Source organism: Cryptomeria japonica, chromosome 11 (genome assembly GCF_030272615.1).
Source record: "Cryptomeria japonica chromosome 11, Sugi_1.0, whole genome shotgun sequence".
Lineage (NCBI taxonomy): Eukaryota > Viridiplantae > Streptophyta > Pinopsida > Cupressales > Cupressaceae > Cryptomeria > Cryptomeria japonica.
This window is the reverse complement of record NC_081415.1, coordinates 107,394,887-107,422,767: the sequence shown is the minus strand read 5'-3', so window position 1 is coordinate 107,422,767 and position 27,881 is coordinate 107,394,887.

The window sequence follows — 27,881 nt, the reverse complement described above, 5'->3', positions numbered from 1 at the left end:
TAGTCTCACAAATTCAATGATGAAAATATTAGAGCAGAGATCCCATTTTATAAGGATTATATTCTCATGCAATATTGGGAGATTTTTTCTATTCATTTAATAGACCTTTTGATTGTTTCACATCCACATTACGATGTGATTCATGAGACAATTAGTGAAAGCTCGTGGTAATATTTTTTTGATTGTTATCATGTTTTTCAATATAGCAATTATATTTTAAATATATTAGGATGTGCTACATGACGTTGATGCCATGAATTTATCTTGCATGATAGCAATAAAAATATTTATCAAAAAGTTTAATATATGATACTACAATAGTGTTCTCTTGCAACATATCTCAAAAAATACTACAATGTTTTAAGCGATTTAAGGAAACCACAAATATGTGTTTATTGTACTTTATATCTCAACTGTATTATTTTATAAGCACTAATTTAAACTATAACACTAAATAAATCCTAATTTAAACCTAAATATGTTGGAGAAAAAAATAGGAAAATGACAAAGGAGCATACATGGAGAAGTAGTTGGCAAGGGACATTGGCGAGAGGATCTGGCAAGGTGTCATGGTGGCACAAAATCAAGACCTGTTACTATGTTTCCTTCTTTGTCATCATTGGGTGAAAATTAAAATCACAATTTTTGTTTTAAAATTAAAATAGTTTTTTGAAATGGGTATCTTTTATTAATAGAACAAGTACCATGTATCAGTTTTCTAAATAACGAGTACCTCTTACATAAAGATAAGGTACATGTTTCCATAGGATCTAAAGGAAAATGGGTAACATGTTTTATTTTTGCTAAAGATCCCAAAACATAATGGGTATCCATTTTTGTTGGCGTTTTTAAAAAATCTTCCCCCTCAATGAGGACTCAACTTCTTTCTATCACCCTAAGCCTTAGATATTATATGTATAAAATTAGTTGTAATAAAATTAGTTTCAAATTGACTCCTCAAATAACTAGGAATGTTTTTTGTGGTCTCCAATTCATTATTTCAAAATCATCCTTTAGCCTGAGGTTTCAATTATTCATACTTTGAATTTTATTAAAAGACATTGGAACGTTGCACTATTACAAGGAACCTCTTGAATCTTCTTCTTGTTTAGGACAAAGGTATGGTCACAACTAGTCCTCTAGACATGGCACAAGTTCTGAATTATGTGGTTCTCAAACTTCAAGCATGAGAGATAATGATTTTCATAGAGGATGGTCTTAGTTTTCTTTATTGCCTTCTGAGTTATTTTGAAAGATGAGAGAACTCTCATTGGTTGTTAGTCTATTGACAATCTTGTCTCAAGAGATTTTTGGTAAAAGCTTAATAATATTGGTTGTTAGTCTATTGACAATCTTGTCCCAAGAGATTGTTTTAGTTGTTTAGTTGTTTAATGTTGTGTAACCTTCCTATCATTTTTTTATCAATTATGAAATTTTATTTCTTTTAAAAATGTCCTATTGAAGATCCATGTTAATTAATTTATGATAAAAAATAAAAATGACTAGACATCACACCATTTTATAAAATCAGCCAAATCAATATTGAAAATAACTGCTCTATGTTAAATGACATCGAGATTTTTAACCAGCTGTTGCAATAATGGAAGTACATTAACAGCTGAAGTGTCCTCCATTTCCAAGGCAAACGCTGCAAATGAATTGTAATTTCTAGATAACTCCTGTTGAGATATATATTATTTTCTGAGTCTTATTTTCATATGTGACCAAACTCGACAAACTTAAAAAATTTGTAATCTCCAGCAATGAACAAAAAGCCATTGGACAATAATTAAGGACAAAATACTTGAACGGTAACTTCTCTAGATTAGAAAACAAACTGGAGCTTCCATAATTAATTTGGTTGAGATTTATTTAATAGAGTATATCTCATGACCCTTCAGTGCAGATTCAGTCTAAATCGCCCTCTTCCATAAACAATCCGTTCTACTAACAGTAGGGACCGAGGTGAAGAGCACAGGAATTATCCCAACAGCATACGCTCTCGTTACTATTCTGATTCACATATAGCTGTGGCATAGCTCGTTGTGCAGATTCATAGCCTTTTGAAACTGCATTAAAACAAATCTTTCATATTTAACTATAAAAATTATGAAGACAGGTTATAGGCAACGAACTGGCTGTTGAGAAAGGGAAGAACTTATGTGATAAACGAATCAGCAATTTACCCGAAATGGGTTATTTGAGCACATCCCAAATAACTACCAAAATTATACATTTGGAAAATCCAGTGAACATATAAATAGGGTTACATACCTAAACTTCGATAACCATGGGGGAAAATAGGGATATTCTGGTTGTCTGAGAGAAATCCGCCTTCACCACCATCACAGAAGAAGAAAAGCAGCAATCCAAATGCAAAGGAGGAGACAAGGAAGTCCATTTTGAGAGGCATGGTGATTTTATCACAGTTGAGATGAAATTCTAAAAACCCCAGCTCCCACTTATAGCGCCTATATCGATTCTAATGTCAAGGCGTAAGTTTGGTCTTTGCACAAATGTTATTAAAGCTTATTTTCAATAGTCTTCCCCGTGTGACGTTGAGCAGGAGGAAACAACTGCGTTATTTCTATTGTTGGAAGAGTTATTTTATTTTCATTAGTTAGAATTTTTGAATTTTAATTGAAAGAGTTGCACAATTCTATTGGTATTCATAGGGTATCATTAGTGGGATATTTGTGCATAAGTATTGACCATTTTTTATGTAGTTGTAATGTATGGTGATTGGGGCATTTTTAAGTAGGCATCAAGTGACACTTTGAAATGACTTTTGGGACATTTGTGTAAGTATTGACCTTTTTTATGTGATTGTAGTGCACAATAATTGAAACCTCTTTAAGTAGGTATTAAAAGACACTTTGAAATGACTAGTTTTTTTACTCTTTTGTGTATACTATGATAACAAAAAAGAATTGTAGAAATTTGATGTATAATATTTATAATTGTATGATGTTGATTTACTTAAAAGTTAGCTAATTTACAAAAAATAATTATTTTAAAATTGATATATTTTTTATTTTTCTTTATTTTCAATAACAATGAATTATTTACATGAACAATAATTTAAAAATTGATATATAAGATTTATGTCCAAATGTATTGTTCTCATTTCTATAAATATATATTTTTATATTGCATATGCTATATTTATATAAAGTAATATTCTCTAAAAATTATCACAAAATTTTATTACTTAACATTTTGTATGTTAATGCTTGTCTTATTTTGCATTAATACATTAATTTCTTAGTACTAAAAAAATAGCAATAGAAATAATGGTCTTGTCCTTACAACATGAGATGTAGAAGATGGTGTAACTCCAACATTTGATGTACTTGTGACATGAGAGATTGTAAAAGGTGTGCATTCAACATGAGATACCGTAGATGGTGTGCCTCCAACTTGACTTGTGCTAGATGACAGGCCCCCAACTTCATGATTCGATTGTCTCATTGCAAGGAGGTTTTGTACTTACTGGCTTTGTGATTCCAATTCCACATCTATCTTACATTACATGGATTTTTCATGTTCCACTTGAATGGACATGTCTTCTTGTATGATGTCCAATTTCCTCCCTTCATGAAGTCACCTCATTCTTTCTCTATTTTTATATTCTTAGCTTCATGCTCATCTAGTGTGAGAATTTTTTGTGATTTCCTCGACATGATTACATGTATTGACATAAGACATAGAGATTAGTTCATAACTTCCATAGGGGAGTCATTAACTATTTAGCAGTTCCATATGCAAAATTAGGGTAGTTATATAAATTCATTAGGGTAGTCCCAATGAATGTAAGACAATCATATCTTCATTGAGACTTCCCTAATGAAGCTATGACTATCCTACATTCATTAGGGTAATACCAATGAAGTTGTGTCTATCCTACACTCATTAGGGTCTTATCCTACATTCATTAGGGTCATTTTTTATGTGGTTGTAGTGCATGATAGTTGGGACATCTTTAAGGCAGGCATCGATTGACACTTTGAAATGACTATTGGGGCATTTTGTGTATAAGCATTGGCCATTTTTTATGTGGTTGTAATGCATGGTAACAGGGATATCTTCAAGTAGGTATTGAGAAACACTTTGAAATGACTAGCTTTCTTACCCATGTGTGTGTGCATATTGAGACAACAAAAAAGAAAAAAAAAAGGTGGAAATATGGTGTATAATATTTATAACTATTATAATATTGATTGACTTAAAAGTTAGCTAATATACAAAAACAATTATTTTAAAATTGATAAATTTTTAATTTTTCTTTGTTTTCAATAACAATGAACTAATTATTTATGAGGTAACCCATATAGTATAGTGGTTAAAACACTTGTTTGGTGAAACCACCACCAAGGTTCAATTCCTTGTTTTTTTTTATGCTATTTTTATATAATTCTTTATTTTCTAGAAATTATCACAAAATTTTATTCCTTAACAATTTTTTGTTTCTTAGTACTAAAAAAATAGCAATAAAAATAAAAATTTAAAGCCAAAATCAAATATAAAAAATTATAATGATTATTTAGTTATTTTATCGCTGAAAAATATAATTGAATATTAATAAAATGTTATATTATATTTCTGTTTGAAAAAACACGTTCTTTCAAATTATTTTGTATTTTGTGTTTTCTAATATGCTTGTTATTTCTTTTTACGCTACTTGTATACATTTAATTTGATCAAAATCTTAACATCATTCATTTCATTATTTAGGTAAAATTAACTCTTTAATTAATCTCTCAATCATCTTCCTCCATGCTAATTTAATTCATTCACTCTTCATATTCTTATATTTCAAAAGTTAATTAAAATTGGGAGTGCAAGTGGAGGAGAAGGAGGAGGTGTTAGAGTTTCTATAGAGGGAGACGAAGCTAGATAGGATGGGGATTTGACTGTGGATGGTGAGGGCCTCGTGTTTGGCCACTTAGTTTTCTCACTTGCCCCTTTGGGTGAGTTTGGTGTGGCCTTACAAGGTGGTCTTGGTTGGATGGTAGTCTATGTAATGCCCAAACTTGAGCAGATAGTTATTCCATTTTGATAGACTCAATCAGACATTTATTTTTGTGTGATGGATATGATAGACTTGTTTGGATTCACAAGATGCATAGATGTATTTTTTATTATATATGCTCATTGATGATCTTTGATAGATATTGTATGCTTCGTGACTTCTGATAATATTGATTTTTCTCATGCTTCATTGTGACGTTATGTGGTTTAGATATCATAATGATGTTTCATTATTACATGTACTTGTGTCATGTTGATTCTTAGATAGATATATTTCACTAATTATTGCTTATGATGACATGGACATACTAACCCCGGTTTTGATTTATGTAAGATGTATCGCTCATTGTATGACTATTGTTGGACTATATGCATGGGGGAATCAATGTCACATCACTTGATTTAGATATCATGATGATGTTTAATTGTTACATGTACTTATGTCATGTTGATTCTTAGATCGATATATTTCACTAATTGTTGCTTATGATGACATGGACATACTAACCCTAGTTTTGATTTATGTAAGATGTATCGCTCATTGTATGATTATTGTTGGACTACATGTGTGGGGGAATCAATGTCACATCACTCATTTTGAGTGAGATGTATCATTGTGACATTCCTCCTCATTCATTCCTCACGGGAAACTGGGTGCGAGCTTCCCTGGCTTGACAGGTGTGAGTGCGTCTCCTCCCAATGGAACTATGTGGTTTGGAGATGTTGTTGGTTCCCTTCTCGCACTCTAGGTCTAGGTTTGGCATCAAGTCCTTGTTATCAATCCTTCATTTTATTGACTATGTTTGAGTGGTTATTTGATACTAGTTATGACCCTATTGGTAATTTCGTTATTTTAAAGTTATTAAGATTTAATGATTTTTAAATATTTACCATTTTCGCATTTAAATTTGGTTAATGCTAATATTATGATTTTATTTGGTCATTTACATTTAAGTCAGTTTAATTTATTGAGTATTCAATGATTTCGGGTTATTGACTTTATTGTCAATTAATAATTTTAATTTTTAATTATTTATTTGCCTTGATTATTTTAACTATATTGTTTATTTAATATCAGATTTGATTTTTATTCACTTGAAATTGAGAAGACGACTATTTAATGAAATTACTTTGTTGATTTTTAAAATAAGTGTACATACATATATAAAAATAAAAATATAAATGTAATTCAAATGGTTAAAAGTGATTGACAGAATATTTTGCTTATTACATTTTACTACCTTTGAATATAGTTGTTTTAAAAACTCAATAAGAGAATTGTTTTTTTTTTTTTTTTAAGAATCCCATAAAAATGAGAGAGGGCAATTTTCAATATTTTATTTTTACTCCATTTTTCTCTTGACAAAAAAAGGAGCTAGGGTTTTCAATTTGGGGGATTCTCTTTCTTTTCACATGTTTGAGGAGATTCTTGGTATTTTTGGAGGAGCATTCCTAGAGAATTGGAAGAGATTGGAGAGTTGTTGAAATTTTGTTGTGGGTGGATTGTTGTTTTTCAACTTCTCTTATCACCATTGCCTCCATTAAGAGGTAGGGTTTTGTGTCCTCTTGTTTTCTCTCTCTCTTTTTTTTTTCTTTTCTTCTTCTTATGAGCTGAAAATGAAATTTATAGAGGAAAATCTCTAATTCTCCCTCTTAGATGTTCAAATTTAGTTGTAATCAATGTTTAAAATTCTGATTTTGTTTCCATAGGATTTGCTTGTAAGAATTGTTGTTGTTGTTTTCAAATTGCTGAGTAATACTTCTTTTTAAATTCTCAGTTTGGAAAAAAGATTTGCTTGTTGGAAAGGAAATAATTCAACAAAAACCCTTGATTTAAAAATTAAAATCAATTTAAAAACCCCTACTGCTGCTTCCAGTTAAATTTTTTTTTGATAATGAGACTCTTTTTCGACATTCTCGGAGTTGTCAATACCCCCATTCCCTTTCCAAAAAGTGCTGTTATGGAGCACTGAGACTGTGTTATATAAAATAGAATTTAAATTAAAAAAAAAGAACTCAAAAAAATTAAACAAAAAAGAATCAAATTTTAAATGGGGGGGCGTCCTGCTGTTTAACCCCATACCATGGGGTGTGAGGTGCTTACAGCACCCCATGATATGGAAGTGCTCATGACACCCCCAATATCGTGGGTGGTACCTCCCTATCGTGGTGCTCCAACTCCACATAGAAATAAAAAATATATATTTTATTTTATTTAATTAAAATTTAATTTATTAAATTTTAATTGTATTTTATTTAAATTGTAATTTAGTTAATTTAAAATGGTTTATTTTAAACACCAAAAAAAAAATATTGCTATATATATAATTAATGTATTTTGAAATATATATATATATATATATATATATATATAAAATCAATAGATATTACATGAATGGTTTTTTAATAGATTAAAGCATTTAAATAATCAATTAATGATAAAATGTCAATAAGCGATGACATCTAAGCATTAATAATGTAAACATTATATTATGATATTATATTGATGGCTTTATTGTATTTAATGCTATTATGTAAATTGGTGACATTAAATGCTATGGAACGTATGCATGTATATAAATCTAAACACACGTGAGTATGGCATTGTTTTTGTGGATTTCCCATTGAGTCCACCTTTCCCAATATTAATGGTCTTTTCCAGTTTATATTTTGCATCTAGAGGCAATTTGTGTCTTTTGTTTTAAACCAATGGTTAATGTGAGATTTTGTTTTTACTTGTGTATCATGAGATTTTCTTACCCATTTTGACTTGCCCTCGTGATGATTTGCCATGAGAAGGAAATAGCCATACTGCTGATTCGTGGTAGCGAGTGTGAAGACCTTGCAATGTTGATATGTTTTAGTGTAGTGGTGTCATGAGTTCGTTATATTTCTTTGGTTGAGAGGCTCATTTTTCTACATGTGTTGTTGTTCGGTCTTTTGGGTACGGGTGTGTCATGGTTTGACATTTCTAGTGTTGTGTCTAATTTTTACTTGTATAAGAGCCTCTTATTTTATTGTCTCGGATCCATGTAGAGGGAGTGGGCTCCTTTATGACATGCGAGGGTCATGAGAGATAGACTTTCACAAGGTTCCTTGTAAGGATGCGTGAAGTCTAGACCTTTTTGGCATAAGGGAGTTTACCATATTTAATCACGTGATAACTAATTAATGAGTGGGTATGCATAGTTAGATAATCTAAAAAGATAATAAATTATTAGTGCCTCATGACTCAATCCTAGGGAGGATTTTTTAGGCTGAGCATGGGAAGACCGTGGAGATGATAAGCTAATCTCCCTTGGTTTCACTCTCAAGGTCAAGATGGCTCCACATGCCATAGGCTAGTGCCTTGTTCTCGGTTGGCATGTGATGACACTCCCTCGTATATGTGAGTCCTTTGCTTACTTTGTATTTCGATTATGTTTCTTTATCGGCCTTTGAAAACCTCTTGTTCTCTCTTCTTTGCTTGATACATGGTTATGCATATGGAGTTTGTTTAGTGTTAGTCACCCTGGTAAAGCGTCAACCTTGGTTTTGTGTGTGAGTTGGGACCTAGCAACATCTCCTAGCTCGGGGGGTGGTTCCTTGTAGGTTCCACATTGGTCGGGTTGTTGGATCTTTTTTCCATTGGGGTTTTTCCCTCTTCTTTGGTGTTATCTTCATATGTGGACTTGGAGCCTTCTTCATGTTGAATTGAATCCTTGGAGAAGATTCATATATTTTACACCTTATGGTAGATAAACTTAAATCATGTACTAGTTATAAGAATGTTGTATAAGAAGTGAGTGATACTCATGATATTATTACTATGTTAAACAACTAATAATGTATTCATAAGTTACTTTAGACGGTCCATTCAAATGGAAGTAATAATATGAGTTAATCAAGTGTAAGTAGAAAGTAAGAAGAAAATAATATATCCTTGCTAGTAGTGTCTTATTATTTGTTAATCATGTATATTCCTCAATTTGAACTCATAGGACATGAATGAAGTTGTTATGCTTAGTTTATGAGATAGGTTAGTTAATTGTAATTGAAATGTATCTTGTTAGATAGTTAAATCAGAAACATGATTATTTATGTGGTAATTAAATGTTAGATAGTAGATATGTAGATGTGATGGAAAATGGACGTTGTTACTTTCTTCTTGTTATTTCTTTAGCAAAGGAAGTGAGTTAATGCTTGTACCTTCAATATCTTCATGTGAGTATGGATGTAAACCAAGTAGATGTTAGCATACATTAATGAGATAAATGATATGAATAATGATATTAAATGAAAAACTTAGATTATCAATGTTAAGCATGGGAAACACAAAACTTTTGATGATATAGTTCAATGCTTGAAAACTAGAGTATCACTAAGGCTGAAAACTATTATGAAACTTAGTACATAGACATCATTAAGAGCTAATGAGAATTCATATAATTTTTCTATGGCTGCCATGAAAATAATGTTCCATAAATAGTATCATGAACATGTAGATTGCATAGGTAGGTTAACGAGCATGCCTTGACAGATGCATTGAATAGTGGTCAGCAATAGTAGCATATCATGTGAAGTGTGTGATATAGATTAATATGCATCCATGCATTTGTAGTTTTGTTCCATAATAGGATAAATAATTAGAATCATAGAATTGAATTAATATGATAATGGTAAACTAAATGGATTAACCATAAACACTAATTGGTGCAGGACTTAGTAGTAACATCAATACCTTGAGGGAACGATGGAACCTTGTAAGCTATTAAATCTTGTAAACATGACTTCACTTGTTTTAGTAGTGCAATGTATGAGGTGATAGGTAAACACTTAATGTTGGATTTTAAACTATTGAACTAAATCATTAACTTAATTTCTATTTTGTGTTAGATATAACCTTGTTAGTAAATAAACAAAAAATTATTCCATTCTTTTGGTCCTAGTTGTAGTAAGTTTCCCTGTGGTTTGTTGGAGGGCGTTACAGTTGAGTTGTTGACCACTTTTCTCATGGGGTCTCAAGTGAGGATTTTCTTTCTTGGCCCCCTCATGGGATGATTTTATATGAGAAAGAAGCCTTCTAGGTCCATGTGATTTCAATTGGCTGCCCCTATTTTCTATTTGAGTGAACTCTAGGGTCTTGCCTCTGTTGTGGTTAGAGGGGTGTTCTTCGCATGGGCCTTTTTTTTCTTGTGAAGTCATGTGCTGGATTGCAGGTTGTTTGTGGGGAACTTCTTCTCTCTCTTCTAGGATCAACATGGATCTCGTCACCCCTAGGACCCCTATCTCTAGCATTGATGGTTATTACTTCAATGTGTGCTAAGTTGATTAAGGATGTCCTATTTGCCTTTGACCATGAGGTTTCAGTTGCTATGAATGGTTGGTTGGGGGCCACTAAGAGGGTGGTTAGGGAATGTTTCTCCTATGTGGTTTCTATTTCTATGTACTATGCGATTAACCTGGAAGTCTATGGTTTTGTGTCCATCTTAGGGCTTAGTTCTCTTGGTGTTGGGTTACATGCTATCTAGCTTTGCCTCATCTTACTCCTTTATTTTGGGGGATAGTAAGGGTTTTAATTTGGAGCTCATATCATCTCCTCTTGTCCTCTCCATCCATATTCTCTTTTTGCTTCATCATATGGGGTTTGTGGTGTGATATAAGTGTGATTCAAAGGTTGATGACACCACTATTTAGGGCTACCTTACCATAAATTTTGATGCTATGGATGGCGGATCTTTTGAGGTGATTTTCTCTTTGACATTAGATCATGTAGTTTCTCTTGTCCTTGGTCATATTGAGGTGTATCATTTGCATATTTTTGTGGTACCTAAATGTCTTGAAGTGGTTCTTGATGCCAAGTGTTTCCTCAAAGATATGTGGGCTTTAGATAGTGTATCGACTATAGATAATAGACCTATTCAGGTGTGGTGTAGGAACACCTAGGACTTAGGCTAGTAGTTTTCTCAATTTTGGCTTGTACTAACCCTAGCCAATTCAGATAATGAATAAGGACTCTAGGAGGGTCCAAAAGTTATATTTTTGAGTCAATGTAGACCTAGGTTGATTTCATTCTTCTTAGGTTTGCATTTTTGTGTAAATAGTGATTTGAGTATGTAGTTGACCTTCTTGATGGTCAAAAGTGTCAAAACTTGGTATAGGAATTAGGGAGGGTTAAATTAGTCTTAGAAATGTTTTAAAAGTCATATGTGATAACTTATAATAAGTCTCATAGGTTGGGAAGACCAAAAAGTGAAAAGGTGCAAAGTTGCAAAAAGTTGCATGACAACTTTTGAAAGTTGTCATGACAACTTTTGTCCTAAATTGGTTAGCGATGGAGTTAGGGATTGTCCAATGCCCTAGGATGACTCCACATGTGGTAAATTCTATAAGTACCCTCTCTTGCTTGACTACCAAGGTTGGAGAATTCTTTTTGTAAGTTCAACAATCTGAAACTACTCATTTTCAGACTAGTTGGCAACATTTTGGTTGGCAACATTTTGGTTTGTTTTTACTCATTTTGGAATTGAAAATGGATTGAGTTTATTTAGTGTGTGACAGTTTTTTTGGTTCCATTTCAAGCTTTGTAGATAGTTTGTATTAGGTTTTTCTTGTTTTTGTTAGCAAACAACTAGTTTTGGCTTGTATATAGCAGTTTTATGTAAAATGGTTGCCCCATGAATTCCACACGTGCTACCATCATAGATTTTTGGGAACTGAAGGGAAGCCACTTGTATAGTGTACATATGTTAGAAAAATTTCTAGATATGAGTTTCAATATGACTGTCACATTGTTCTAGGTGATTCCAGGAGCAACCCGACTAGAGGAGATAGGGTGAAATTGAAGTGCAAGGTGCAGGGGTGAAGTCCTAACCACCATTTAAGATTTTGGAGGGGTCCATGAAGTTGGGAAAAATTTTCCAATGCAAGGAGGAGGCCTGAAAAAGTCATTTGAGGCCCAAACACCAACTTGACTAGTCACTGCTGGCTAGAAGGCCTACAAACCCTTCAAAACCCTCATTTTGGAGTTAGCACATTGTACGATGGAGTAAGGAGCCAAAACCACAAAAATAACCTAAGGTTAGATGAGCCATTGAAGGAAAACTAGACCTGTTAGGGGGCTTTTTGGACAGTTTTCACTCAAGCCCTAAAAAAAATGGATTTTGGAGGCCTAATTGGGGCTCATTCCTTGTAGCCGTTTTCTAGGCAAGATGGTGAAATCGGTAAGAAAGCTAATGGTTGCAAACCTCAAATGGACCCTAAATGCATTCAAAAAATATTAGAAGACACCTCCACACCTCTGCATCATCTCACAATAGTAGGAGGTCAATTTGACAAGTTGAAGCCAAGAAAGCCATAGTTGAGTACATGGGAAGCACTATGAATTGGTATGGTTCCTAGCCAAAACACTTGAAGCAAAAACCTTGGAGTGGTCAAGAAGAAATAACTAGAGGAGAATAAGGACTTGGAGGTCTAGAGTGCAACTATGCCTTGTGATTTGGTGGAATTGAGCAACACCAACTAGGTGAAGCGTTAAGCAAACTAGGTGAACCCCACAAAATTGGTATCAGAGCCTATAAGATTTGGGCTAGGAGAGTTGATGTCCTCAGTAGAATCTTTAGGAGACAACAACATGGTGACTAACGCAAAGTTGGCAAGGAAAGTAGATGATCAGGAGGAAGAGAATAGACTCCTGAAAGAAAAGTTGGTTTAATTGCAGAGTAAGCTTGGTGCAATTGAAACCAAGGCAGGTGAAGTGTTGGTAAAGGTTGAAGGAGCAGAAGGGAAGGGTAAAGAAGTGTAAGATATGGAAAAAGTTTCTGGATCTAATTTTGTCCTAGATCAAGAACTTTCCTAAAGGTGTTTAAAGCCTTGAGTGGTAAATCACTAGAAGGGTTGCCATAGTTCACTGGTAAGATGGAGGTAGAAGTGGTCCTAGAATGGATAGAAGGCATGGAGAACCATTTTGAATGTGAAGGCATAACTGAAGCCCATAGAGACAAAGTAGCCAAGTATGGGATGATAGGAGCTTCTCTCACATGGTGGAAATTTGCGCAAGATGAGAGGAAGAAAATGGGCAAAGCACCCATCTCTTCTTGGAAAGGGATGTTAGTCAAAATCAAAGAAGTCTATCTCCCTGATGACTATGAAGTGTAAATTCGTAGGAAGAGGGAAAACTTAAGACAAAAAGACCTTGATGTTAGTAGCTATATGGAGAAGTTTCACAAAATTAGCATTAGATCTCATGAGGTGGAAGAAGAGATTCTCAAGGTTGCTAGGTACCTAAATGGTCTACAGTGGAACATCCAAGAAGAAATCAGTCTAATGAGCCCAAAAATAGTTCATGAAACCTATCAACTTTCCCTTAAGGTGGAAGAAAAATTGAAAAGAAGACATGAATCAAGTAGAAATAGGGGCATAGGTAGAGGAAAAGACAATAGAGGCCATAGGGAAGGCTTTAGAGGAAGAAATTTTGAACAAAGAACACAAGGAGAATCTAAACTCACTGAGCAACAAGAGAGTGGCACTAGTAAAGGAGGAATCAATAGAGGAAGGGGATCAAATAGTAGTTTTAGAGGAAGATCTAGTGGAAAGTTAGAGGTTCCTCATATTTTGAAACAATGAAGTGTTACCATTGTAACCAACTTGGTCATCTAGTATATAGGTGTCTAGAGAAGGGGTCATCATCATAAGGTAGTGAAAGAAGAGTGAACTATCTTCAAGAAGAATCTTAAAGAAGCAATACCTCAGAGGTTTCCTTAGAATCAGAAGTAGGTGACAACTTGATGATAAGGATAATTTTGATCAAAGAACCAGTCAGAGAAGAGCCAAGCCAAAGAAGGTCCTTATTTAGGATCAAATGCAAGATTATCGACAAAGTGTGCAAAGTGGTCATTGATTCAAGGTCTATAGACAATATTGTGTTACAAGAGGCAGTTAGTAAGCTCAAATTGTAAAGGATACCTCACAACAATCCTTATAGAGTCACTTGGTTGAACAAAGGCTAACATGTCCTAGTCAATGAGCAAGCATGGGTGGATTTTACCATTGGGAGTTATAAGAAAAAAGTGTTATGTGATGTCCTACCCATGGATGCATGCCATATTCTATTAGGAAGACCATGGAAATTTGATAGACAATATATTCATGATGGAGCCAAGAATGCATACTCATTCAAGAAATATGAAGTCACATTCAAGATTTAGTCTATCCTTGAGGAAGGGGGAAAAAAGGTAGCAAGCCCTAATGTTATTTTGGTGAGTGAAAAATCTTGAAGACACTTGAGGAAGGTGAAGGTATAGGGTTTGCACTAGTAATGAAGCCTAAAGTGGAAGACAAGAAAGAGCAACCAGATTTTCCAATAGAAGTGCAAGATTTGTTGAAAAAATTCAAAGGTATAGTAAGTGATGAACAACCAACCACCTTACCTCCTAAAAGAGCCATAAGCCATCAAATATACTTCATCCCCAGAGCATCCTTACCTAAAAAGGAAGCTTATAAAATGGCTCCGCAACAAAATGTTGAGATTGCCAAGCAAATCCAAGATCTCTCCTAATTAGGAAAAGCATTAGCCATTGTGTTGTCCCTACTGTGTTAGCCCCAAAGAAAGGTGGTACTTGGAGATTTTGTACCAATTCTAGAGCTATTAATAGGATCACCATCAGATATAGGTTTCCAATTCATAGAATAGAAGACCTAATGTATTTTTTAGGAGAAGCCAAGTAGTTTACCAAGATTGGCCTTAAAAGTGGATACCACCAAATTAGGATTAAGGAGGGTGATAAATGGAAAACAACATTCAAGACAATAGAGGGTCTTTATGAGTGGCTTGTAATGCCATTTGGCTTATCCAATGCTCCAAGAACCTTCATTAGAATAGTAAATGAGGTGATGAAGGACTTCATAAGTAAATTTGTGGTGGTATATCTAGATGACATTCTCATTTTCAGTAAGCATAGGTAGATCATATTAATCATTTGCAAGATGTACTACAAAGATTGTATAATGAAAAGATAACCATGAACTTGGACAAGTGTGAATTTGTTAAGTAGAAGTTAGTTTACCTTGGGTTTGTGTTGTCTCAAGGAAACCTGAAGATGGATCCCTGCAAGGTTGAAGCCATAGTAAATTGGCCTACTCCTAAGTCAGCAATAGAGGTGAGAAGCTTCCATGGACTAGCTCAGTACTACATGAAGTTCATTAGGCAATTCAATGCTACATGTGCACCAATGTTAGACACCATTAGAGGTGGAATGAAGGAAAAGTTTTAGTGGAATGAACAAGCACATAAAGTTTGTGAAACCTTGAATGAGAAGATAGCTACTCAACAAGTGCTAGTGTTGCCTAGTTTTGAGAAACTTTTTATAGTGGAATGTGATGCAAGCAATGTTGCAGTCTGTGCTATCCTAAGCCAAGAAGAAAGACCAGTATCTTTCCATAGTGAGAAGATAAGTGATTCCAAGAAGAAATACTCCTCTTATGATCTTGAGTTATATGCTTTAGTGCAGACTTTAAGGAAGTGGAGACACTATCTCCTCCCTAAGCAATTTGTAGTCTATATGGACAACCAGGCATTGAGTTTCTTAAACTCACAAGAAAAATTCAGTCATAAACACATGAAGTGGGTGGAGTACATGCAAGCCTATACATTCACCATTAAGCACAAGAAAGGGTAGTTAAACTGGGTAGCTGATGCATTAAGTAGAAGACTTTTGACAGTCCAAGAAATTCAATTAAGAAGCATAGGTGTTGACATTTTTAGAGGCTTATACCCAAAGGATGAAGACTTCTAAAATGCCTAGAAGGTGTGCAAGGAGTATCAAAATCACTTCCATAGTGAGTATTCTAATTTTACTTTGCAAAATAGACTATTATTTAGAGGTGGGCAGCTTTGTGTGCCTAAAGGCTCAATGAAAGAAAATATCATACAAGAGAAGCATAATGGCAGTCTTAGGGGACATTTTGGAATCAATAATACTGAAAACTTGCTTCAAAGGTATTACTATTGGCCAAGGATGAATCAAGATGTGAAAAAGTATGTGGAGACTTGCATAGTTTTCCAAAAGGCCAAGGGTACTTCTACAAATGTCGGTTTATTCCAACCTCTTCCCATACCAAATAGACCTTGGGAATGCATTAGTATGTACTTTGTAATAGGTTTACCAAGGAAAAAACAAGGATATGACAACATTTATGTCATTGTGGACAAATTTAGCAATATGGCTCACTTTGTGCCTTGCAAGGCTACTCATGATGCATGCCAAATAGCTCATTTGTTCTTCAAAGAGGTAGTAAGAATACATAGTTTACCCATGAGCATTGTTTTTGATAGAGACTGAAAGTTCATGGGTCATTTTTGGAAGACACTTTGGCAAAAGCTTGGCACCAACCTCTCTTTTGGATCTTCCTACCATCCTCAAACAGATGGGCAGACTGAAGTGGTGAATAGAAGCTTATGAAACTTGTTGAGGTGCCTTACTAAGGAATATGGTTAGACATGGGATCAATTACTTTTACAAGCTGAATATGCATATAATGACACCATGAATAGGACTACTGACAACAGCCCTTTTGAAGTGGTCTATGGAGTGCATCCAAGAGGTATTTTGGAGTTCAAAGACTTAGCTAGTGCAGAAACAAGAAGTAGATATGCAGAATACTTTTCTGATTCAATGAAGGAGGTCCATGAATCAATCAAGAAAGCATTGATGGAGAACACAAGCAAAATCAAACAAAAAGTTGATGAAAAAAGTAAAAACCTACAATGTCAAGTGGGAGGTCTTGTCATGGTGCACCTAAAAAAAGAAAGGATACAATAAGGAGTGCCTAACAAACTGAAAATGAGAAGGATAGGTCCATGTGCCATTCTAGCCAAGTATGGAGAAAATGCATACAAGGTGGATCTACCTAGTGACATAGGATTGTCACTGGTTTTTAACATAGCAGATTTAATTGCCTACAAGCGACCAATTTAAGGTTCATATTACAATCACTTAGAGGTATCAGATGATGTGAACAACCTTCAGTTACCATCCAAACCAAATCCAAAGGCCGAGAAGGTGTTGAGTTCAAGGATCGCCAAGAAGACAAGGAATCAAAGCTATTGGGAGCACCTAATCAAATTCCAGGGTATGGATGATGTTGAAGCTACATGGGTGCTAGAGACAGAGTTTAAGAATCTAGGCATTGATAAAAAATTCATTCCCAAGCAGGTGACATGATTTTCTTTTGTTTGGGAGAATGGTGCAGGAGCACCTAGGACTTAGGCTAGTAGTTTTCTCAATTTTGGCTTGTACTAACCCTAGCCAAGTTAGATAGTGAATAAGGACTCCAGGAGGGTCCAAATATTAGTTTTTTGATTCAATGTAAGCCTAGGTTGAGTTCATTCTTCTTAGGTTTTCATTTTTGTGTAAATACTGGTTTGAGTAGGTAGTTGACCTTCTTGATGGTCAAAAGTGTCAAAACTTGGTATACACATTAGGGAGGGTTAAATTAGTCTTAGAAATGTTTTAAAAGTCATATGTGATAACTTAGAATAGGTATCATAGGTTGGGAAGACCAAAAAGTGAAAAGGTACAAAGTTGCAAAAAGTTGCATGACAACTTTTGAAAGTTGTCATGATAACTTTTGTCCTAAATTGGTTAGTGATGGAGTTAGGGATTGTCCAATGCCCTAGGATGACTCTACACATGGGAAATTATATAAGTACCCTCTCTTGCATGATTACCAAGGTTGGAGAATTCTTTTTGTGAGTTCAACAATCTGAAACTACTCATTTTTTGACTAGTTGGCAGCATTTGGTTTGTTTTTACTCATTTTGGAATTGAAAATGGATTGAATCCATTGATACATAAATGGATTGAGTTTATTTAGTGTGTTACAGTGTTGTTGGTTCCATTTCAATATTTTTAGATAGTTTGTATTAGTGTTTTCTTGTTTTTGTTTGCAAACAACCAATTTTGGCTTGTATATAGCAATTTTATGTAAAATGGTTGCCCCATGAATTCCACACATGCTACCATCACAAATTGTTGGGAAATGAAGGGAAAAAACTTGTATAGTGTACAAATTCAAGGATAAGTGTTGGAGATGAGTTTCAATATGACTATCACCTTGTTCTACGCGAGTCCAAGAGCAACCCGGCTAGAGGAGACAGGGTGAAATTGAAGTGCAAGGTGCAGAAGTGAATGCCTAACCACCATTTAAGCTTTTGGAGGGTTCCATGAAGTTTGGAAAGAGTTTCCAATGCAAGGAGGAGCCTTGAAAAAGTTATTTGATGCCCAAACACCAACTTGACCAGTCACTGCCTGCTAGAATGCCTAGAAACCCTTCAAAACCTTCATTTTGGGGTTAGCACATTGTATGGTGGAGTAAGAACCCAAAATCTCAAAAATCACTTGAGGTTAGATGAGCCATTGAAGAGAAACCAAACTTGTTAGGGGTTCTTTTGGACCTTTTTTAATGAAGCCCTAAAAAAACCAGATTTTGGAGGCCTGATTGGGGCTCATTCCTTGTAGCTCTTTTCGAGGCAAGCTGGTGAAATCGGTAAGAAAGCTAATGGTTGCAAAATTAAAATGGACACTAAATGCATTAAAAACATATTAGAAGACACCTCCACACATTTGCATCATCTCAAAAAAGTAGGAGGTTAGTTTGACAAGTTGAAGCCAAGAAAGCCATAGTTGAGCACATGGGAAGCACTATGAATTGGTAGGGTTCCTAGCCAAAACACTTGAAGAAAATACCTTGTAGTGGTCAAGAAGAAAGCCATAGAAGAGACTGAGAAGGACTTGGAGGTCTAGAGTGCAAATGGGCCTGGTGAGTTGGTGGAATTGAGCAACACCAACTAGGTGAAGTGTTGAGAAAACTAGGTGAACCCCACCAAGGTGGTTTATATTTCTTCACTTGTAGAGTGTTCTTCTAGTAAAAGGTTAAGCAATGCCTTTCAAAATAATTTGTAATTTTTCATGCTAGTCCATTCCTTGGTTTTGCAATGGCTAGTTATTTCTAATTCTACTAGGATTCTAGGTGCTTCAAAACTAATGTGGTCTCCCTCCTTGTTTGAGATGGTCTCTTCTTTGTCTTGGACACAAATTTTCTCTATTCAAGGTGGTCCTTTAGAAAAAAGGTTGCAATAATCTTTTCAAAACCCATTGTTAATTTTTTATTTTCTTGGCTAGTTTGTTTTCAATGCAAGGGTTTTCTTCTAGTCAGTGGTTCAAGGTTCCTTCCAATAAATTCAAACCAAAATCAACTTAACCAAAACTTAATGCTTAATACCGGTAAACCAAACTTGATGCCCGTAGACAGTTTTATCAATTAGATGCAGTACAAGTAAAGATTAATGTATGAAACAAAAAGACAATAACATCCACAACACATAACACAAATATTTATATGTGGAGACCCTGTAAGGGGAAAAACCACGGTGGGAAGCCTTACCCACAATCAGATGATACTACTGTAGATAGTATGTATGTACAAAATGGAGTCTGCACATGTAGAAAGGCCAACTACCTAGAGCTCACTGCTCAATCACAAAATGGGAGTCACACTGACTACAATTGATGGTTAAATACAATGATAATGTACCGCACAAAATAACATCTTCATATGCTAGATTTGGTACCAGTTTAGCTCCAATTTTCCTTCTTCAAACCTTCCTTCAATCTTGAATAATGTCAGCGTGTATAGCTTTGCTTATATTCACATATACCTTATTACAATCCTTTTTCCAATCCCATATCAATCTCACAAATGAGATCTTACATTTATACCATAACCTAAGACCAATTGAGTAGGTCAGCTTACTAAAGATATTACAATAAAATCAATTACAAATGAATCAATATCTGATGCATCATGTCAGTTGAATGCATTTATAATAATAAAAAATCATCTTCATGATGTGTCGTGCTGATCTGGGATAGATATGCTTGTCGGTCCATAACCTGGACCTATTTGCCGGTAACAACAAATATGCAAACCGGAATAGACCAATGAACAAATCACCATAACAAAGTGTCAAAACAATGTCTTCAACATAACCAAGTAGTCTCCAAGTCATTCCAAGTGCCGGTGAATAATATAACCTGCTGGTGAACCAAATACCGGTGACTGTACATGAGTCACTGACTTGCCAGTGAACATATTCAAGAGTCTCCAAGTGTTGATAAGTGTTGACAAGTGTTGACATCAATGACAAAACCATATCAACATATCCAAAAGACCAACATAATGCAATACTGGGGAGTCAAGACCTTTGTTCATATTGGTTTTTTTTTTTGATTAAAATATTCACATTAAAAAAGGAGGCCTCTAACTTTTGGGTTTTGGTGGTCTCACTACTTGTGAATTCCTCCCACTCATTTGCCTTTTTGACTACTGTGTAATTGTTTCAACCTCTCTTGATTTTATCTAATCAAAACTTATGTATATAATTCTCAAACTCCTTAAAATCTTTAATTAACTAAAATCAATTAAGTAACTAATACGCATATATATTCTTAAGTCAATGTTGAATCTACACATACATGCACATGTTTTATGCTTCACAATTCCTGATAAGATATTATTTTACTATCTCATCTATCCATTTTATTAAGATCTTTTTTTTTTTTTTGGTGAATAGGTGTCTACATTGTTTTAAAATATATATATATATTACACATTCAGAACATAAATAGGTGGGTGGATATAAAATCACTCCCCTCCTGGAAAGTCATTTTTTCTCTCCTGTAAAGATCATTTTTAATCTCTCCATCTATTTCTTCTTAGAGATATCTCACGCAACAAATTTCCTTGAATTATGGAACTTCCTTTTTGTATGAATTTCAAGGTGCCACTTAAATATATCTTATGACTACCAATCCTATCTATTGATCATGCCTCTAATTGGCACCCTTAATATTCAAAATTAATTCTATCTATTGATTAGTCTTCCCTCACATATATGAAAGCCTTTTATTTGGTCTATTTTTCAAAGACATCCATGAATGCAACTTTATTCTGCTAGAGTGAGGATTGACATAATTTCAATTTTACTTTTAGATTCTTGAACAAATCCATACTAAGTGTGAAACAAGAGGTAGTTAAGGCCAAATTTTGAGTCTTACGTTTGAGTGCAGTTACCATTAATGGTCAAATGAAGGTAATAAAGAAGCATGAAGTAAATATTTTAATTTATATATTTGTCTATTATTTGTGAATTTTCTTATTCTTTTGATTATATTTTAGCACGTTGAATGGGGGCCTTATCCTTAATATCATAATTTTTTGAGATTTTTGTTTGCTTTTAAATGCCAAGTTTCTATTTTAACATATTTTCCTTAGTTTTTTAGTGTTTATATAGTAGTTTTAGAACATATATCCTTGGGATGGCATATGCATCTACAATTTGGGCACATGATATAACCTAAAAGAATCCATTTTTCTTATGTTTTCATTTCCCATTTCTTAACATTTTAGTTTTTTTCTATTGGATTTTTCAGTCCATTTGCTATTTGATATTTCTCTTAGAAAGTTAGTTGTGGATTATATATATATATTATATCCATTTTATGATTTAGTGGGTTTACATATTTCCAAGCCTAATAATTGTTTGTCAATCCCTACCACACTTCAACAAATATATTTATTTCTTAATGTTTGTATCCTTTTTTAATGCATGTATTCTATAATTTAATAAATTTATGATAGTTTTAATCATTTTAAGCCTCCCAATTTTTTATTTTTTTATTTTATGTTTATTGGATTCTTAACACATTGACTTATATGCCTTGAACCCTATAGTGTGTGTTAGGTTTTGAGTATGTATGTATGTATGTATGTATGTATAATAAAGTATATGTAGCATGTATTGGATAAATATTAACATCATATGGAATATTGTATTCATATTGAACATTATTTGGGGTATCCCCCTCAAAGTGAATTAGATGGTTTCTTCCACAAAGTGACATATTATTATTATAAATTTGTAGGATATTTCAAATCACATTTTTCTATGAATTGATATTTTTTCCATAGAAGTGGTATTGAAGAATGATCATAACACCACAAAGGTAATATTAAAGATACTGTTGTATAAATTTTTAGTAAATTAGATTGCAAATTAAGGAATTATAAAATTAGGGTTACATTATGGTTTCCACCTAATTTTCTCCTAGAGCTTAAAAAATATTGTGATCTCTAGAGGGTTTATCATGAACATATTTCTACTATTGTACTCCAAATATTGAGTTAGTTAAGGTAGAATTAAAGGATTTATAATGAAAAAAAGATTTTAACAAAATTAAATACAAAGTATTTAATTCATATAATATTAACAGTTTCTTATTGAGAAGTAAAATGTAAGACCAATTAATCTATAGTAGAAGTTTTCAATTTATTAAAGTTTTTAATAAATGTGATGAAGGGAAATAGGGTCTATATGTTTAGGCATATAAACCAGACCTATTTCCACAATATTATACCAAGGAGTAGATGATTAAATCATTGGATTCAACCTAATTTTCATGAAAATGGTTGAATACTCATTAAATTCTACTCTTTTTTTTGTTTTGGGATTGAATTGTATACCAAAAAAATGAAAATTCAATATTTTATCTAGGGATAAAGAAGGAAAATTGACATAAATTAACATGAATAGGTTGTTGCATATTAGTTATGAAGTTTTAATAATTTATTTGAGATAGAAACAATGAATGGAACCTATGACTAGAAACTGGGCATGTAAAGTTGAGAAAAAGTAGCTTTGAGCGAACCTATCCTCAAAATGTCGAATGTTGACGAAATAAATTTTTTTAAGACTAAATGCTCCTCAAAATTTGCCTCAAAATTTTCACTAGAAATTCATTGGAAAAATTAGTGTGGAATGAATGTGTCGTGCACTTTTTGCACCCACAAAAGCTAGATTTGATTGTCTATACCTATTATGTCCAACTACAAAATTATAGCTCCTAAACCTATCACCTACAAATAGAAAAAAAAAAGAAAGAAGGATGTTGTGATCAGGGGTTTGGCTAAGTCAAAACCTAGGTTTGTATAAATGAAATGAATTTGAAATATAATAGAAATTTAAACTATGCTTCTTGAGGGTAAACTATTATACCTTGATAAGTCTTATTTTGAAGTCTTCATGCAAGATTGATGTTGTCTTGTGGGATCTAGGATGTCTTTATAGGATCTTGATCATGGACACCATCTTGAATGGTTAAATCATCAATATTTGACCTCTCTTTCAATGTCCTAGAGACACTTCATTTTTAATGAGGTGGAATTCCTTGGTTTAAGTGCTTATTACTATTGAACTAAGAACATGTCATGTGATATTGGTATCTTTCATGCGTGATGTAGAACCCACACTCTCATATTCACTCATTATATTTTTACAATAGAAGTCTCAATTGAATCATCCAATGCTCGTAGCCCAAGAATCTTCATGATACGCCTAAATTTTAGATTTCTTATCATTTCAACAAATAGTTGACATCTTATAGTCCCATTTAACTTCTAAAAACAAAATCCCCAAATATAGATAACATATCTTTCACAAGTACACTTTGGAATATTAGCATCAACAATAGTCAAATACTTAGTCATTCTATGCAAAATTATAGGAGGTGTTGTGAAAGTTCAAGTTACCTCAACATTAGGGATGTGTGGAAAACCTTCAACTAGATATGAAAATGATGATTTACCTTAAAGTTGAGATGCAGAAGATGGTGTAAATCTAACACTTGATGTAAATGGTCATGTACTTGCAACATGAGATGTTGAAGATGTGTAACTCCAACATTTTATGTACTTGTAACATGAGATATCTGTTAAGTTCTGATGGCAATAGTAAATAAGATGAGAGGGGGGGGTGAATCATACAAACTTAATAATTAATATCTTGAACAGATTCAACCTCGGTAGCCTTAATAGACATATGTAACAAAAACTGTAAAATATGCAAACTCATAAACAGGATAACATCACAAAGCATATAACACCAGATTTAATGTGGAAACCCAAATAGGGAAAAACCACTATGGGATTTCAGACCCACTAAGAAATATACTCTTCTAGAGTATGCTCGGTTAAAAGAAAATCCTGTTAAAGATTACAAACACATTGCTAGATGTGACCCGGTTAAGGGATTTCCCTCAGATCTGTTAGGATCTTCACTTTGATAGAAGTGACCTTGTCAAAGGATTTCAAACACTCAAATAGAATGTCACCTTGCTAGAGGATTTATAAATAAGACTGTTAAGTCCACTCGATTAAGAGATTTTTTGTCACTTTCAAAATAAACAACAGTAAAAATATATCTGTAACTTTACATCTAAAATGTTAAAGCAGATTCTTATTTGCTCAACACTGTCTAGTCATAGGACTTATCTTGTCCCTCTGCTGGGCTCCCTACTTTGTTATTCAAATAGGTCTTCAAGCTTTTGTGCTCAATAATCACTATGTAGCATCGCTATGCTTACACTTGCCCACATTCATTGTTTATCAACAGTTCCTTATTTATAAACAATCCGCTAACTGCTTAATCTCCTTGATCACATTTCCCATGATCAATCATAGCCATCAGATCTTCAAACTTTATTAGGTTCAATGTATCCTTCGATCTGAAAAATGTTTTACCTTGCGTTGGAACTTTCATTCCTTCCTTGGAACTTGTACTAGGTTATTGTGGTTCAATCTACGCTGTAGATCTTCCTCTTGTATTTACATTGTTGTAGATCCTTAACAAACTTCATGTATGGCATACCAATCATTTAATCAACTCTAGCTCATTAGCATCCTTCATTAAATAATGCTTGTATTCATCCAATGCATTCTGATACAGCTCGGTTGTTACTTGGTAAATACTAAACTTCACTCGGTAGACATTTCGCCTTCATTAATCGATATCGATAAGCTTACAGTTTACCAACTAGGTTCCTTAGGGTTTACCGACTAGGTTCTTTACTCAGTAACATAGAATAGTATTTACACAACATATGTAGGATATCAAAACAATCAAAATAACATAATCTCATCATTGTCTAACTCGGTAATAGTTGCCCATTGAATAACTCTTTTCTCCCCTTATTCATCACATTCTTTTTGTGTCACTTACCGACATCTTTATACTCATCAAATCATACTGAGTTAGAAAATCAATTTCTTGACACCAATGAAAAAATAATATTATTAAGATGGTAAACATCCTTTATCAACTATATCCATAATCATCAACAACCTTCTCAATATCCTTATTGAAATGCCAACAATCTCCCCCTTTGGCATTGATGGCAAAACCAATTGATTTGACCTAATTGATTCGGATTCATATTGTTGTGAGATTCTAAAATGTTCTCCTCCTGTCATTGGTCTTCTCCCTCTTTCTTTTGGTCTTCTCCATGTAGTTTCCTCCTTTGGTCATTAGTCTTCTCCCCCTTTGACAACAATGTCAAAAAGTAAAAGAACTTAATACATGATTTCTTCCTCTGAGAAGTGATTTCCTTGCTATTATAAATCAACTCAGTCTCAGTCAGAGCATTTGTCTTCAATTCCTATTCCCTATTTTTTTTCCTGCACACCCTTTAAAAAACCTCCTAAAGTGTGTAAATCAGCATCACCTCGTAAATAGTTATCTTGTTGAGTCATAGAATTGATGCTTTCACTGAACTTTGTCAATGAATAGAAGATAGGGGTAGGACCCCTAACTGACTTCTGAGATACTCAAAAGTGTCCCTTGGTAGTGGCTTGGTGAAGATATCTGCTATTTGTTCCTTTGTACTAACATACTCTAACACAACTTTCTTCTCTTGAACTTCTTCTCTAAGATAATGATACTTGATAGGGATGTGCTTTGTCTTAGAGTGCATAACAGGATTCTTTGAAATGTTAATAGCACTAGTATTATCATAGAATATAGTTACTGGCTTGGTAACTTTCTCATTTATGCCTTCCAATAGTTGTTTGATCCATGCTATATTGGTATATTTCAATGTTGTAGCAACATACTCAGCTTCATTTGTTGACTATGAAATGTAACCTTGTTTCTTGCTAAGCCAACTCACTAGTCTTTCTCCTAAAAAGAAAGCTCCTCCACTTGTGCTTTTCCTGTCATCAATGTTGCCTGCCCAATCAGCATCAGTATAAACTTTCAAATCAAAATCATTTCTCTTTTCATATACTAAGCTATAATCTTTAGTGCCTTTCAGGTATCTGAAAATTCTTTTGATTGCTGTCATATGTGTTTCCTTGGGATCTGTAGAGAATCTTGCAACAATACCTACTGCATGTGCTATATCCGATCTACTGTGAACTGCATATTGCAACTTTCCAATCATAGATCGGTAAAGTGTCTCATGAACAGATGCAGATTCATTATTCTTTGATAGTTTACAGTTGGTAGTCATAGGAGTACTTATAGGTTTAGAATCCTCCATTCCAAATTTCTTCAAGATTTCTTTTATGTACTTGGATTGAGTAATGAAAATCTCTTCTTTCATTTGTAGTATCTATAGACCTATAAATTACTTTATTTCACCAATTAATGACATCTCAAATTCTTTGCACATTTCATTTCCAAAGTTCTTGCATAAAGAGTCATTTCCACAAAAAATAATATCATCAACAAATATGGCTGAGATCAGTATCCTATTGTCCTCATCATGCTTCATATACATGTTACTGTTTTCACTTATTCTTATAAAACCAATCTTGATTAAATAAGAATGCAATCTCTCATACCATGCTCTAGGTGCTTGCTTTAGACCATATAATGCTTTGTTCAACTTACATACTTGATCTTTATTCTCTTCTTCAACAAATCCTTCAGGTTGTTCAATAAAAACTTCTTCTTCTAATATACCATTTAGAAATGCAAATTTGACATCCATTTTATATACCTTGAAATTCTTGTAAGCAACATATGCCAACAATGTTCTTACTCCCTCAAGTCTTGCTATAGGTGCAAAAGTCTCACCATAATCAATTCCTTCTTTTTGAGCATAACCTTTGCAAACTAGTCTTGCTTTATTTCGAATGACCTCACCTTTTTCATTTAGCTTGTTTCTAAAAATCCACTTTGTACTGATTACATTTTTGTCCTTCAGTCTTGGCACCAATGTCCATGTGCCATTCTTCTTGATTTGATCAATCTCTTATGTCATAGCATTTATCCAATCTTCACTGTTAAATGCCTCTTTTACTATTCTCAGTTCAAATTTAGATATCACACATGTGTTCTATCTCAGTTTGTTCCTTGTCATCACTGGATCATCCTTATCTCCTATAATCTGACTTGATGCATGATTCCTTTTGACATACTTGGCTAATACAGTCTCGGTAGGCTTTGTATGATCTTCTTCATCACCCAGTAACTAGATATTCTCTTCATTTCCTTCAGCAGCTTTCTCGGTAGGACTTCTCGGTTGAACATAGACAAATTCTTCATAATCTTCTTGTTCCTTGGAATTTCCTTCATCATTTCTTTCTATAAATTCATCAATTTTCACATTTGCACTTTCTACTATTTTGTTAGATGATTTGATCAAACATTTAAATGCTTTGCTTCTAGAAGAATAACCTAGAAATGTTCCTTCTTCACTTTTATGATCAAACTTTCCATTTCTATCATCTTTGTGAACATAGCATCTACTTCCAAAGATTTTAAAGTAACTTACATTAGGTTTCTTATCATACCAGATGTCATATGGTGTCTTTAAGGTTACTTTCTTTAGTTGTACTCGGTTCAGGGTGTAAACTGCTGTGCTTATTGCTTCTCTCCAAAATGTTTGAGGTACCCTCTTTTCTATCATTAGGGTTCTTGCACAATCTAAAATAGATGGATTCCTCCTTTCAGCTATCCCATTCTATTGTGGAGT